Below are 13,177 nucleotides of genomic sequence, written 5' to 3'. Positions count from 1 at the left end.
TTCCCGAGCGCGTTCGTGGCGCTGTCGCTCAAACGCAGCCTGCTACTCGGGGAAACGCACCACGCGCGGCCTTCCCATCCGGACGCTGAGACTGATCTACTACTAAGTGGTTCGTTATGAGAAAAGGAAAGGTTAGCGCTATCTTCTGCAGCCCTTGAGGGAGCACGGCTCAGTGCCAACTGATCTGAGGCGAGGGAAGCCCGGCGGAGCGCGCGACACCTTCCACATGGTTTGGGCATGCCGGCAAAATCCTTCTCTCCCCCCCATCACCCCTTCCCCTACCCGAGAGGACTGGGAGGCGGCCCTGCTCGGCTGCCAGGAACTATCGGCCCAACAAGCCCTAGTTCGGCGGACCTGGGCAGCGGTCAAGACCAACGGGGTCCCGGAATGAGGGACTCCGCCCAGTATTGCAAGGGGCACGACCTACTAGAGGCCTCTCCCCCAGCACCTCTCTGTATAGATAGACCAATAAATGCTTTTCACCACCACCAACCTGCCAACCGCCTTTCCTTTCCTTTCGCTCCCCTCGACGCACCAAACGACCCTGATTGGTCGCGCGCGTCACGTGATCCGGCGCCGGTGCAGCATTCCCCGCACATGCTCTTTCTTTCTTTCTTTCTTTCTTTCTTTCTTTCTTTCTTTCTTTCTTTCTTGTCAATGACTCATACCCGCATATACCTGGCACATACCCGCATATCCAATGCGGGTATGCGCCAAACGTGACTTTTGCGTGACTACAACGCCACCGAAACTTGTGAGCCAATACAAGCTTCGGTTGAAAACACCGCGCAAGCATTCCGTACAGATGGTTAACCAGTGAAGCTGAAACGTGCGGCCCCGGTGTCTATCACTGGGTTAATCCCGACGGTTCATTATAGTATTTCTCAATTATTGGTTGTGTCTGTGTTTCTTAATGAGGTTACATACACGTTCGGCTGCGATGGAGGAAACGAAATCATTGACGTTATGCCCGCAGTCCGCCGTTGTCGCTTGCGTTCGATGTCTCGAGTTTGCTCGGCGGCGTAGTTAGCAACATTCGCCCGCCCATTGCCACCTGCGATTCTTCAAAATTAAAGTGCTTAAAAATTGAATATGTCATTCACGTAAGAGAATGAATGGCTCATACCCCCGTAAACGCGGCCTCCCTATTACGACAACGCTGGAATGATGAGCGGCAACGGAGCCAGCTGTGGAAGGAGACAAACGCGGGAGTAGTGGCACGAGCGCGTTGCGCCAATGAGCCAGCTGCTGAAGAAGATGACGACGCTCGAGCAATTGCTTATGATGATGATCTTTCGACGTACAGGCGACAGACGGACAAATCGGCTAGACACATACAGCTTTGCTGTAAAATACATGGGTTGTCTGCTACGCAGGGGGCGAACGGTGCCGGGGCGAACGATGCCGTTTCCCTCTCGCTCCGTTTCTTTCTGCTGTGAAAGTACAGTAATGCGTTCATTATTTCATCTCGGATATATTGACATCCTGATGAACTGCAGGATTATTAACACACGGGCGCGCTCTCAGGCATGATGCGCGCACCATGAAAATTAAGGAAGGACCGTTGCTTCCGCGTGCCAAATATTGTGACGGTTAGCTATGTTTGCACGCATATAAAAAAGTCGCAGTTTCGCCCGAAAGGCGAAGCATCGATTGCGATAGCTAACTACGATGCGTCGATACGAAGTAAGGATCGGCCGTATAAACTTGTAAACATAGGCATACGAACCAAATTAACAAGCGTGGTGTCACGCACGTACAAGCAAACATGGAGGCATCTGACTCGGTGACCGCGGAAACTCGCTGTCAAAACGCTGGAGTGAGTAAGCGCGGCAGCAGCAGCAAGCGAATTGACCTTTGTCCCGCCGCTCGCCTCAACGCGAACAAGACGCGAAAACACAGCGCAGGGATGAAGGACTCTGTTCCCGTCGCAGATGGCTTTCAAGATACAGCCGCCCGGGCGGGAGCGCGCGGCGTAGTATACGCGCTCCCGCCAAGGACAACATTATGGTACAGCTTCAGGTTACTATGCACAGAAACTCATGAACGACCAGTAACCGGCAGCAGCGCACATGCAGAACAACGAAGGTACAACGCAACACGTGCTTTCAGGAGTACTTATAGCCGTACCTTGGAGGAGCGCAGCTATAGTTTTTGTTACTGATATTCTATAGCTTTCGCCCGACTGTCTTTATATGCCAGGGGAAGTCAAAAACTAAAGGGACTGTTGCTATTTCTCGCACTAGTGTTTGGTAACACTGCTAGTATCCAGCGCTGATGCAGTGGCGTACCAACTATTTCTCGAATTGGGGGGAGGGGAGGGGGGCAAACCGCAGATGATGTGACTATATCTCTCACTTTCTCTCTCTCTCTCTACTATATATATATATATATATATATATATATATATATATATATTGAATTACTATTACAATAAGTGAAAAAGCCTGGATATGCATCTGTGAGACACTTTTATCTTTAACAGACATGGACCTATTTTCAATCACGCATGGTGATTCATGGGGGCCCAAAAAATTATTTGAATTAACATTCATTTCTTGACACTCTAATATGTATATGTGATACAGGGACAAATGGCAATGAGTGTCCAGGAGCGCACAGCGCACATAAAAAATGCACATTTGTTGCACGCAATTTCACTAATTAAAAAAAGAATTTTACTTGGTGTTTAAGTCTACACCACAAATGTATCGCTAGTTAAGGTAGTCGAGGTTATACGGAACGAAGTACAATCAACAAATTACTCTCAATACCAAATTAAAAAGAGAAAGGCAGTAGATGTGTGCGACCTTGGAGCATTACAATCCAATTTTTCAGCGAAGCTGTTTTTTTTTTTTCGAACAGTATATATGCAGTAAATATTTCAGTTTCCTGTAATTATATCGCGTGCTTTAAAATGTTGCCCGTATATGACTGCTTCATTTGAAACCTTGTCCCCATGTAATGCTTTGGAGCACCCCTTGTTGGAAATTTTTTTAAAAAGCCAGTGATTCATCAACAGACAACTTCACCAGAAATTTCATGATGTCTTTCCTCCCGCCCAATTTCCGCGAGATTTGATATCGGTTTAGTTCACAGTTCTCCCGGGGCAGCGGTAGAAATTCTGGTTTGTTCGCAAAATACATTCATAAAACTCCACATCGCTTGCTTGCGTAATTTACTGCAATATGATAATTACTCTTCCGTTTTTGAAGTTTACTTACACTTAACTATAACAGTTCACCGAGGACATCGCTGAAACCAACTAGGAACGCCTTATGATGCATGAATATAATGGGAGTAAGCGACGGCTCAGTAACTATTTGGAACGCTTATAACTACACCAGAAACGTAAAAATTTTGTCGTACATCGCACTTACCATGACCCCTCCCTCCTCTCCACGAAATATAAATCTGTTGTAACCAACAGCTATATATGTCGGCACAATGGGAAGCATAGCTGAAAGCTGCCATATCACACCCCCTAAACTTTAATAAGATTTTTTTACAAAGACTGTGTTTGATCCAACCACTTGAACTTCGCACAGAGAGTTTCATAGCGCACCACCAATTTGTGGCTAAATTTGGAGTATGTGGTGCCCATAGTTCTGTCAGGGCAATGGGCTCAATTCTGCACCCCTCGTTGGACAGGCTCATAGCACTCTGGAGTGCTTGCATACGTAATTTATTACGAGAGCCCCAATTACCACTTCTTTTGAACTTTACCTATACACATCAAACATTACCTGGTCCTCAGAGTCACAAAACATAAAGAAGCTGCTTCCTTTAGTTCAATGACGACACCAGGCGAACCCAATATATCACGCATGAAAAAGTAAAAAAAAAAGGGGGGTTCAATAATTATTCGTAACGCTTCTAAAAATTAGCGCAGCTTGCACTAAGTTCTGCAAGGCTGGAGAAAAAGCGGAGTTGTTGATCACCTAGCTATACTTCCAGTTTCGCTATAGCTCGGCGAAGTTTTGCTCGGTTCGGCTAAGTTTTGCTAGTCTTGGCTAAGTTTTACTAGGCTTGTCTAAGTTTTGCTAAGTTTAGGCTGAGAGGCGTGATACTCCGGATTAGCACGCAATTGCCGCATTTGTTCTCGTCTGGCGGCACGAGCTTCCAGCTGAGCGGCTTCTTTTTCGGGAGTCTTGTACTTCTTCGGCCGTCTCATGTTACATTTACTCAGTGCGAAGTCTACAAGTGTTGTGTGTGTCGCCGTTGCGGCGATGTGATCAGAGTGACGTCATGACCAAGCTTCACAAAGTATTGTCATGACTAAGCAAAGCAAGAATTGCGGCGCGAAGCAATGACATAGCTGGGCGAAGCTGAGTAATTGCTAGGCGACCGCATTGACGGAGCGGGTCTGCTGGAACGCGGTGTCAGCATTGGAACGCGGTGTCGGTGTTGCAAGCTACGCTAAGCAACGCGCAGTGACGTCATCACTGGCGCAGCGGCGCAGGAGCGTTGCCGGTTTTCGAGCACATAAGCAACCTACATAGTTAAAATTTTCGGTACACGTCACCAAAAGGTGGCCTTCGTTTCTTCAAAATATGAAATATCTGCTGTTCCTGCTCCTGCCAGGAAACAAGTGGTAGTGTAGCTCTTATTTAGAAACGGCCTGAAAATGAAATCAATAAAATCAGAAGTCACACAGGCTATTAGAAAAAATTCAGTTCAGTGTTCTATTGATATTCAAATGGATCTGCGCGTTCGACAAAGGTCACTTTTACGAAGATATATACGATAAGTCGTGATTGTACAACGAACTTAGGGCAGTTAGAAATGTAAGTGGTTTGATTACATTTTTTATGGTGATAATATATTTATACTGCAACGCTACGTAGAATATCCTTAGACGGAGATTCAATAGTTCCAGCATGTGATAATCCAACGATTTCATGCAGTAAAGCACACCAATCGTTGAGCGCGTTTGATTATAATACTGCCGCATGGCGTGGCACAGCACAGCTATAGGGGACTGTAGAAGAAGAGAACCCATAAAGAATCACCAGAGCATCGATGCGCACCGTTACAATCTCCGCCATCGACAAGTCGAGTTCCAACCTGATCAACTCTTGGTCTGGACTCCCGTGCGCCGAAAGGGACTATCTGAGAAGCTTTTGAGTCGCTATATATATATATATATATATATATATATATATATATATATATATATATACTTCGGACCTTACAGAGTGTTGCAGCGAATTAGTGACGTGAATTACGAAGTCCTTCCTGACGGAAGCCACCTTCCTCGACGTCGACAACCGCAATCTGAGATTGTGCACGTTGTGCGGTTGAAACCGTCCTATAGCCCCTAATATCCGACGTTTTCAGCCGCTTAGGATAAATTTGGTTGTTTCTCGTCCCTCAGTGCCCTGTGACTATATATCGCATGCCACAGTGATTGTGACTACAGCCTATGTGTTCGTCTAGGCCGTCTCGGCGCCCTCACGTCAAGCCTGTGTGTGTTTTCCTACTTTTTTTTTTTTTTTTTTTTTGAAGAGGGGGTAATGCCACATGGCGTGGCACAGCACAGCTAGGGGACTGTATAGACGAAGGGAACGAGGTTCGTCTCGCCATCGCGCGTCGACGCTTACGCTTACCTGGATCCTCATTCAGCGTATATTTTACAACAGGGTATACGCGACAATACTTTATCCGGACCTCTTCCCTAGCCCGCAAGTTAAATATAGCCAGCCGATTACTTTTTGTTTTCAAATATGGTTAGGCGGTACCCTCCCCCCCCCAAAAAAAAAAAAAAAAAAAACTGGGCATGATGCAAGTAGCGCAAGCGGAAATTTGTTACGGCGGGAACTGTACAGCGCCAGGATTTCTGTGCAATGCGAGCGCATATGGCGAATCTCGCGCATCGCCCGCTACAGGTCGTCACAAGGAGGCACAAAAGACAATCCTCGCTGCCCAAGCAGGGGATACGTAGTAAAGAAAAGCATTACTTAATTAGGTGGTCACTCTATTAAGAAATATAATTTTGTTTCAGCAGTAGTTCTGTTGAACTTTCCAGCGTGTAGCCGAAAGTACCCGCTTTCAAAAGTGGGAGGGGTGGCAAATAGCATACTTTGCCTGTAACGCTTTCAATGAAGTTTTGTCTTACACAACGTGCGTTAACACCGGCATGACGTACTTGCATCCTTGCTTTCCAGGGCTGTGAAGGCCGCAGGCACCACGAACATGTCGTAGGGAGACGCCGCTCTCGTTGTCTACAGTTATGAATAAAATCCCAGGCGGTGTTATGGGAAGTTCTTCTATTGCGATAGCAATTATATGGACACTTCCACCGGATTTCTGCCGTCAGCGTCGCCGTCGTCGTCGCCGTCGCCGTGAGGTTCCGTATAGATAAAATCTTCGCCGCGCGCCGTATGCCCGAGCGGAAGCGTGCTGGGACGCACGCTGTCACGGAGAGCGAACGCACTCAATCTCCCACACGCAAGCAAGGAAGCGGGAAGCGAGCGCTGGAGGGAGCGAGGGGGGGGGCGCACTTCTACTCTGCCAACAACCGCGCTCGTCGCTCGCCCCGCACCGTCGCTTATCTCCACACGCCTCTGACCTTTATGCGCTGTGCATTCGCCGCTCAGTTTCCGTTGAAGCGATAGACCGCACGTACCTTCGCCCGCTGCGGCGTATATGCGCTTGCTTCCAGCGTTTTGACAGTCGTTGTCTGCAGTCATTCAGTGTGATCTATCCATGTTTGTTTGTGCGCGCTCACACCACAGTTAGTAATAGTCGGACCACATTTTCCAACGCACGCTACACATGCAATGCTGCCCGGATCGGCATTGCAGCCCTACAGGTGTGTCCCTTCGCACGCGCTGCCCACGGGCAGCGCTTCTCATCAACACCACCGTTTCACACGCGCCTCCTCGTGGTCATCGAGTCTCTCTTCATGTCGGTCTACTTACGCCGCAGCACACCTGCTTACTTAATCAGCTCATGTTTACTACAATTCATATTGCTACCAAAGCCGCTCACCTTACTTCGTATGACATTGCTGTGTTGCTATCGCATTCATTGCTTCGCCCTTAGGGCGAAACTGTGACATTCTTTTTTAAGTGTGCGCTAAAGTACGTCCTAATGAAATATTGCATCCCAGCGATCTATGAACACGTGTTCTATCGCTCTCGTTTTTTTTTCGTTTTCTTTCTTTTTTTTTGCGGAGGATGCAGTTGAGTGCCCATGCTACGAAGATGCCTTTATCCTGCAGCCATATTTTGACTGGAAGTGTCGGCATGCAATTTGAAGAAAACATCCTTTGTCTCGGATTTAATTGACATTTGCTTGACTCGTTTTTAAACATCATGTCCTAAACCTTCACAGTGGAGAGATCAAGTACAGTTGAATCGGAAATATAGCATATCAATGAGATCTTTATACAGGTGCTTACGGTTCATAGACTCTAGGTGATGCATTAAGAAATGCATTTTGAGAATGCGAAAAGAGGAGATAACTTTGTGCAAATACCCGGTGATATGTCTGGCCGTTATACTGCATGACGAGACAATGAACTCTGGTAACGTGCTTTGCAGTCGCTTCTACAAAACGGTTCGCAAAAAATGCGTTGTTTTGGTCTCTTTAGAAAGAGGGACTGGGAAGCAATTTGTCTGATGGATAAATTGACAATTAAGTCCCGACTCCCTGTTTCGACACTCTTGAATATAGGTTACGTTACTGCTGCGCTCCCAAACCGAAACATTATAAATACCACGAAAACACGTTGGCATTTCTGTATATGAAACCGCGACATACGCAAAAAGAATGTCACAGTTTCGCCCTAAGGGCGATGTAATGAATGCGATAGCAACACAGCAATGTCATACGAAGTAAGGTGAGCGGCTTTGGTAGCAATATGAATTGTAGTAAACATGAGCTGATTAAGTAAGCAGGTGTGCTGCGGCGTAAGTAGACCGACATGAAGAGAGACTCGATGACCACGAGAAGGCGCGTGTGAAACGGTGGTGTTGATGAGAAGCGCTGCCCGTGGGCAGCGCGTGCGAAGGGACACACCTGTAGCGCTGCACTGCCGATCCGGGCAGCATTGCATGTGTAGCGTGCGTTGGAAAATGTGGCCTGACTATTACTAACTGTGGTGTGAGCACGCACAAACAAACATGAATAGATCACACTGAATGACTGCAGACAACGACTGTCAAAACGCTGGCAGCAAGCGCATATACGCCGCAGCGGGCGAAGGTACGTACGGTCTATCGCTTCAACGGAAACTGAGCGGCGAATGCACAGCGCATAAAGGTCAGATCCGTGTGGAGATAAGAGACGGTGCGGGGCGAGCGACGAGCGCGGTTGTTGGCAGAGTAGAAGTGCCCCCCCCCCCCCCGCTCCCTCCGGCGCTCGCTTCCCGCTTCCTTGCTTGCGTGTGGGAGATTGAGTGCGTTCGCTCTCCGTGACAGCGTGCGTCCCCGCACGCTTCCGCTCGGGCATACGGCGCGCGGCGAAGATTTTATCTATACGGAACCTCACGGGGACGGCGACGACGACGGCGACGACGACGGCGACGCCGACGGCAGAAATCCGGTGGAAGTGTCCATATAATTGCTATCGCAATAAAATTGCCAACCGTAGCACACACTCGTTGCCAGGAACAGATTGCACACGGTCGCTCTCGCGAACATGAACAGATCGCACCCCCTCAAACCCTCCGCTTGCATTTTTAGCCTTTCTGTTACCGCGTTCTAGTATGCCTTGCTTAGACGGTAGTACTGCAACGGTACCTCCAAGTATTTGTTGGGCTGGTCTGCCCAGTGTATGCTCCCGGAAACAGCGGGCTTTAATTTTGCCTGCAGCCACCATGCCACATGCATTATTGCGACTGGGGGTTCGACGATTTGTGTTATCCATTCAGCAGGCGGAGTAAGGGAACATGGGGCTAGGCCTCGACACCCAAGAGGTTTAAATACACGTGTTTATATTACATATTTACAAGAGTATTTAAAAAAAATGCTGAAGATAAGAGGTTTTCGTTCAAGTTCAAGCTGTCGAAAAAAAATCACCAAGCGTGCATCCCCTCTTTTAACACCTTCGTTCTCCTTGTGCCGTTGCCTTCCACCAATCCGGCGTCAGGAGACGGATTTCACCATGTCCCGCCAATCCGGAGGTGGGTAGCACTTTTTCTCCGAAGAAAGCTTTATGCCAATCACAGGGAAGCACCCTGACCCCGTCTCAGGCGCGGAAGTGCGGGTGGATGACGAGTGACCTCCTCCGGGCAGAGCCCAACTGCCGGACATGATTCGTCCTGCATGGTTAGGATGGCTTAGACGGGGTCGTCGGCTGGTTCACGGCTCGTTCACGGCTCATCCAGTATCTCCGTGAGCGACCGTTGTGCACGGTCTTGCACGGAATTGAAGACATATACATACTAAATAAATGAACAAGCATGGTGTCACGCCCACAAGCAAACCGCGAAATCTCGCTGTCAAAACGCTGGAGTGAGGAAGCGCGGCGGCAGCAGCGAGCGAATTGACCTTCGTGCTGCGTCTCGCATCAACGCGAACTAAGCCCCGAAAACACAGCGCGTGGCGGACGGTGTCCCCGACGCAGATGGCTTTCAAGACGCAGCGGCCTGGGCGGGCGTGCGCGGCCGCCGGGGCCGCCCGGAGTAGCCGCCCGAAGTAGAACGCACCCCTCGCCTTCCCTACCCTGCCTCCGGAGCGTTGCACGCGACGGAAGACGGCGCGCTTCCTTCTCGCTTCCCTCCCTTACGTGCGAGAGATTCAGCCGCGATCGCCGACTCACCCTCGCAAGCTTTCACTCGCACATATACAGCATACGGCGCGCAGCGACGATTTTATCGGCGTTGGACTTTATACGGTACGTCACGGCGACGGCGACAGCAGATATGCGCATGTAGTGGCCATATATTTGGCATCGCAATGAGTTTGGGCGGGATCCATCTTACTTTGGAATCAATACCATGTGCACCTGTGTAAACAATAGTGGCGAAACCTTTTTCTCTCACGCTTCGCAAGGACGAGGCACAAAGCATTCCAAGTCTCTTTCTTGAACATCTTATAAAACTCGACACTAATACCGTCAGGTCCGGGGGCATTCCCTATGCTTATAGTTCGCCAATAGCTCTTTCGAGTTCCCCTTCAGAAATCGGCACTTCGATACTATCTTGAATGTTATCCTCGCACCTTAGCAAAAGGGATAAGAAATCCGCCGCGTATGCACTTTGCAAAAGCAACATCCCGAATAATTCGCTTTAGTATTCCACAAATATCCGTTCTATCAACTTTCTGTCCATTTCTTAGAGTTGTTTTCGCTGAGGGTACACCTTTCCCTCACTCAGCACGCGCTTGCTCGATGTATCGCTTAACCAAAGTCTTCCTGTCTGCCCACGAACTACGGCTCCCCGACACATATATATCTGCGTGGCACGGCCGAGAAGTGCTCGCGTGACCTTCCGATACGAGAAGCGTCGCGCGCCGGTGCCTGGAAACGCTGAGAATTGTTCCCTCGCTCGGCCACACACTCAGTGACCCAAGCTGGCGAGAGATTCACTGAGGAGGGGCACATACGCCTCTGCATTAATGGTGCAGCTCAGCTAAAGCGTTGGCGTGAAAGGCGTTCATTGAAAAGCGGCACATATACCCAGGGCATTTATGGCGCAGCCTGCTAATGCGTCGGGTTGCTGTCCCTGAAGAGTCCTTGTGACGTGGGCTTGTTTCCACATCGGAGAAATTTAAGGGACATTTTTCTTCATTGTAGAGAGGCACATTCTCAGTGGCCCACAGTTACCCAAGTTGGCATCAAAGAGGTTAATTTGAGGACCGTTTGGCACGGACCGTTTGGCACATGCCCAGCACTCCAAGTCGGCGTCAAAATGTTTCCTCGAACAGCGGTGCCCTACCCAGTTCCGCATCTACAGTGACCCATGCCGGTGTGAAAAAAAGTTCGTTGAAGAGCGGCGCGTATATTGCCAAATACTGAGTGACCCAAGTGGATTTCGAACCCTTTTACCTCAGCACAACAGCCCGATGTGCTACCCACTCGACCACTGACTACCCAGTGCCCAAAGTAGGCGGGAAAACGGTTAGATACAAATATACAAACAGATAGCCCCCCTTCCTCAAAAGAGCGTGAAATACGCAAAGAATGCCAACGCATTAAAACGTACGTGAACATACGCAGATGCATAAATTCTAGAAGAAACATCGAATAACCGGAGTGGCCAAATGACCCGTCATTTATCGTCGTCACCAGAAGATGAAGACGAAGAAGAAGAAGCAGCGTTTTCGCTGAGGGAAGGCCATTTGCACCTGCGCTTTCGCCGATATATATATATATTTTTAGTATTCTGAATGGACATTGCCCCCAATGACCGACAGTCTTGTGCCAGCGGAAGTTCCCGGCGTCGCCGGTAGCTCTGAAGCCAAGCGTCCGACTCCAGAGGCGCCGCAGCACTCGCCGCCGGAACAAGCTGCGAAGTCATGTTCCCAATCGGTGCCGTCCCCGTCATCCACTTCCCCGCCGCTGTCACCGTCCAGATCCTCCGCCAAGCTCGTCGACCGAATCACGCGCCCATTCGAAGCCCGGGTCGTCGGAACCGTCCAATTTCCCTGCACAGTCGCCGTCCAAATCGCCGCCAAGCTCTTCGTCTAAATTGCCATCCGCAATCGCCATCGAAATTGCCCCTTCGGTCGGTACCAGTGAAGCCTTCGAAAGCCGCCAAGACTTCAGCACCGGACACCAGCCACGGCCATGGTGCCCCTGGCAAGTCTGCCACTGATGGCTGGGAGTCGCCCTCGGTGGTGCTAATGCGCCGTTGGCTACAGAGGCACCGTGTCTGGATGTGCCGGTGCACGCTGACAGCCGCGTTGGCCGCGGTGGCCGCGGCCGTGCTGGTCTTCGCGTACCTCCGCCAGGATATCTTCTACCCTAACCAGCTGTTCCGGCGGCCGCCTCTGTTCCTTTGTTCGAAGGCGGCCGAGGAGGTTCGCGCCAGCCTCAACTTCACCGTCGACCCTTGCGACGACTTCTACGCGTTCGTCTGCAGCGCGGGCAGTCACGTCACGGAACAAGGCAGGCGAGTTGATGGTTGATCGAACGAATACGCACTATAGCCGCTAAAATCACGACAATCCCGAGTGCTGGAGTCACGAAACAACGGAGTGCTAGCGTAACCTTCGCGCGGGAGTATCACATTTTGCATGCGTAATTATGGTTTGCACAGTTCAAATCGAGACGTTTGACTTCATTTGTTTTCGAGAATTCCGGTGCTCCTCCATGTAGTACGTTTAATGGGCATGTGCTCAATCGGAGTAACCTCAGCTCCTTTGCTTTCATGATGACTCTCGAAAATGCAGTTAATTATGAAAGAAGTGTTACACGCCCAAGCGCAAAAGTCATCTTGTGTCTGTGTGTACTTGGCGGGGGGGGGGGGGGCAGGGCAGAAGAGCAGTCAATGGCGGTAGACTACTAGGTAGAATAAGGTACGTAATTCTACTGGCATAGTATGCATTCGGCTGCCGCAGGACTGGAGTAGTTATGTACAGCCATTGCCTCCTTTTCTCCAGCCTGACTTGAATAGTTTGATGGTGACGATGATGGTGCATGTATAGGACTAGCCGCACTGACTCAGAAGCTATATTGCTGAATACGTTACACCATGTTTAAGCACCTGCCGATGAAGTCATACTTCAACTGGGGCCACATAAAAAAATACATAGGCAGATATTTTGCCTCGAAAAGTCCATATGCAATGGCAGCCGATGTATAGGTAAGACTAACCGCCTTATTCAAAAATGCATCTTAACTTGAAGCCCATGCTAGGCTTGATTTAAGTGATGCCGGTCGTGAACGCGCCGAAGGAAACGCAATGAGCGTCTTGGGCACGTTGACGTCAGGCGTCATTTAGATCAAGCCAAGCATGGCATTCAAGTTAAAGGTGCATTTTTGAATAAGGCCAGTTAGTATTGGCGTCAAATATGAAGGGATTGAATTAATGCATCAGTCAATCGCACGATTATCACGCCAGCGATCCGGTCATAGCAAATCTCACTGGTCACCGTTCATGCTGACGTATACGTGCTTATAATTATGCATCATAAGCTCGGAAAAACACGCTGCAGCGGTGGCGTCTCTGTGAGCACGAAGTCGCGGGTTCAATTCACTGCCGCTTCTGCCACATCCCTATTTTCTA

The 13,177-nt window shown here is 49.4% G+C and overlaps 1 protein-coding gene across 1 annotated transcript in view; it reads left to right on the top strand.

Annotated features, from left to right (window-relative positions):
• Positions 1-13,177, top strand: part of LOC125945874 (uncharacterized) — a 102,210-nt gene that overhangs the window by 75,712 nt on the left and 13,321 nt on the right. The window lies entirely within an intron of this gene.

The sequence above is a fragment of the Dermacentor silvarum genome, chromosome 5, assembly GCF_013339745.2.
Source record: "Dermacentor silvarum isolate Dsil-2018 chromosome 5, BIME_Dsil_1.4, whole genome shotgun sequence".
In the NCBI taxonomy this organism is placed as follows: Eukaryota; Metazoa; Arthropoda; class Arachnida; order Ixodida; family Ixodidae; genus Dermacentor; species Dermacentor silvarum.
The sequence above is the reverse complement of the archived record's forward strand: the minus strand, read 5'-3'. Positions and strand labels throughout refer to the sequence as shown.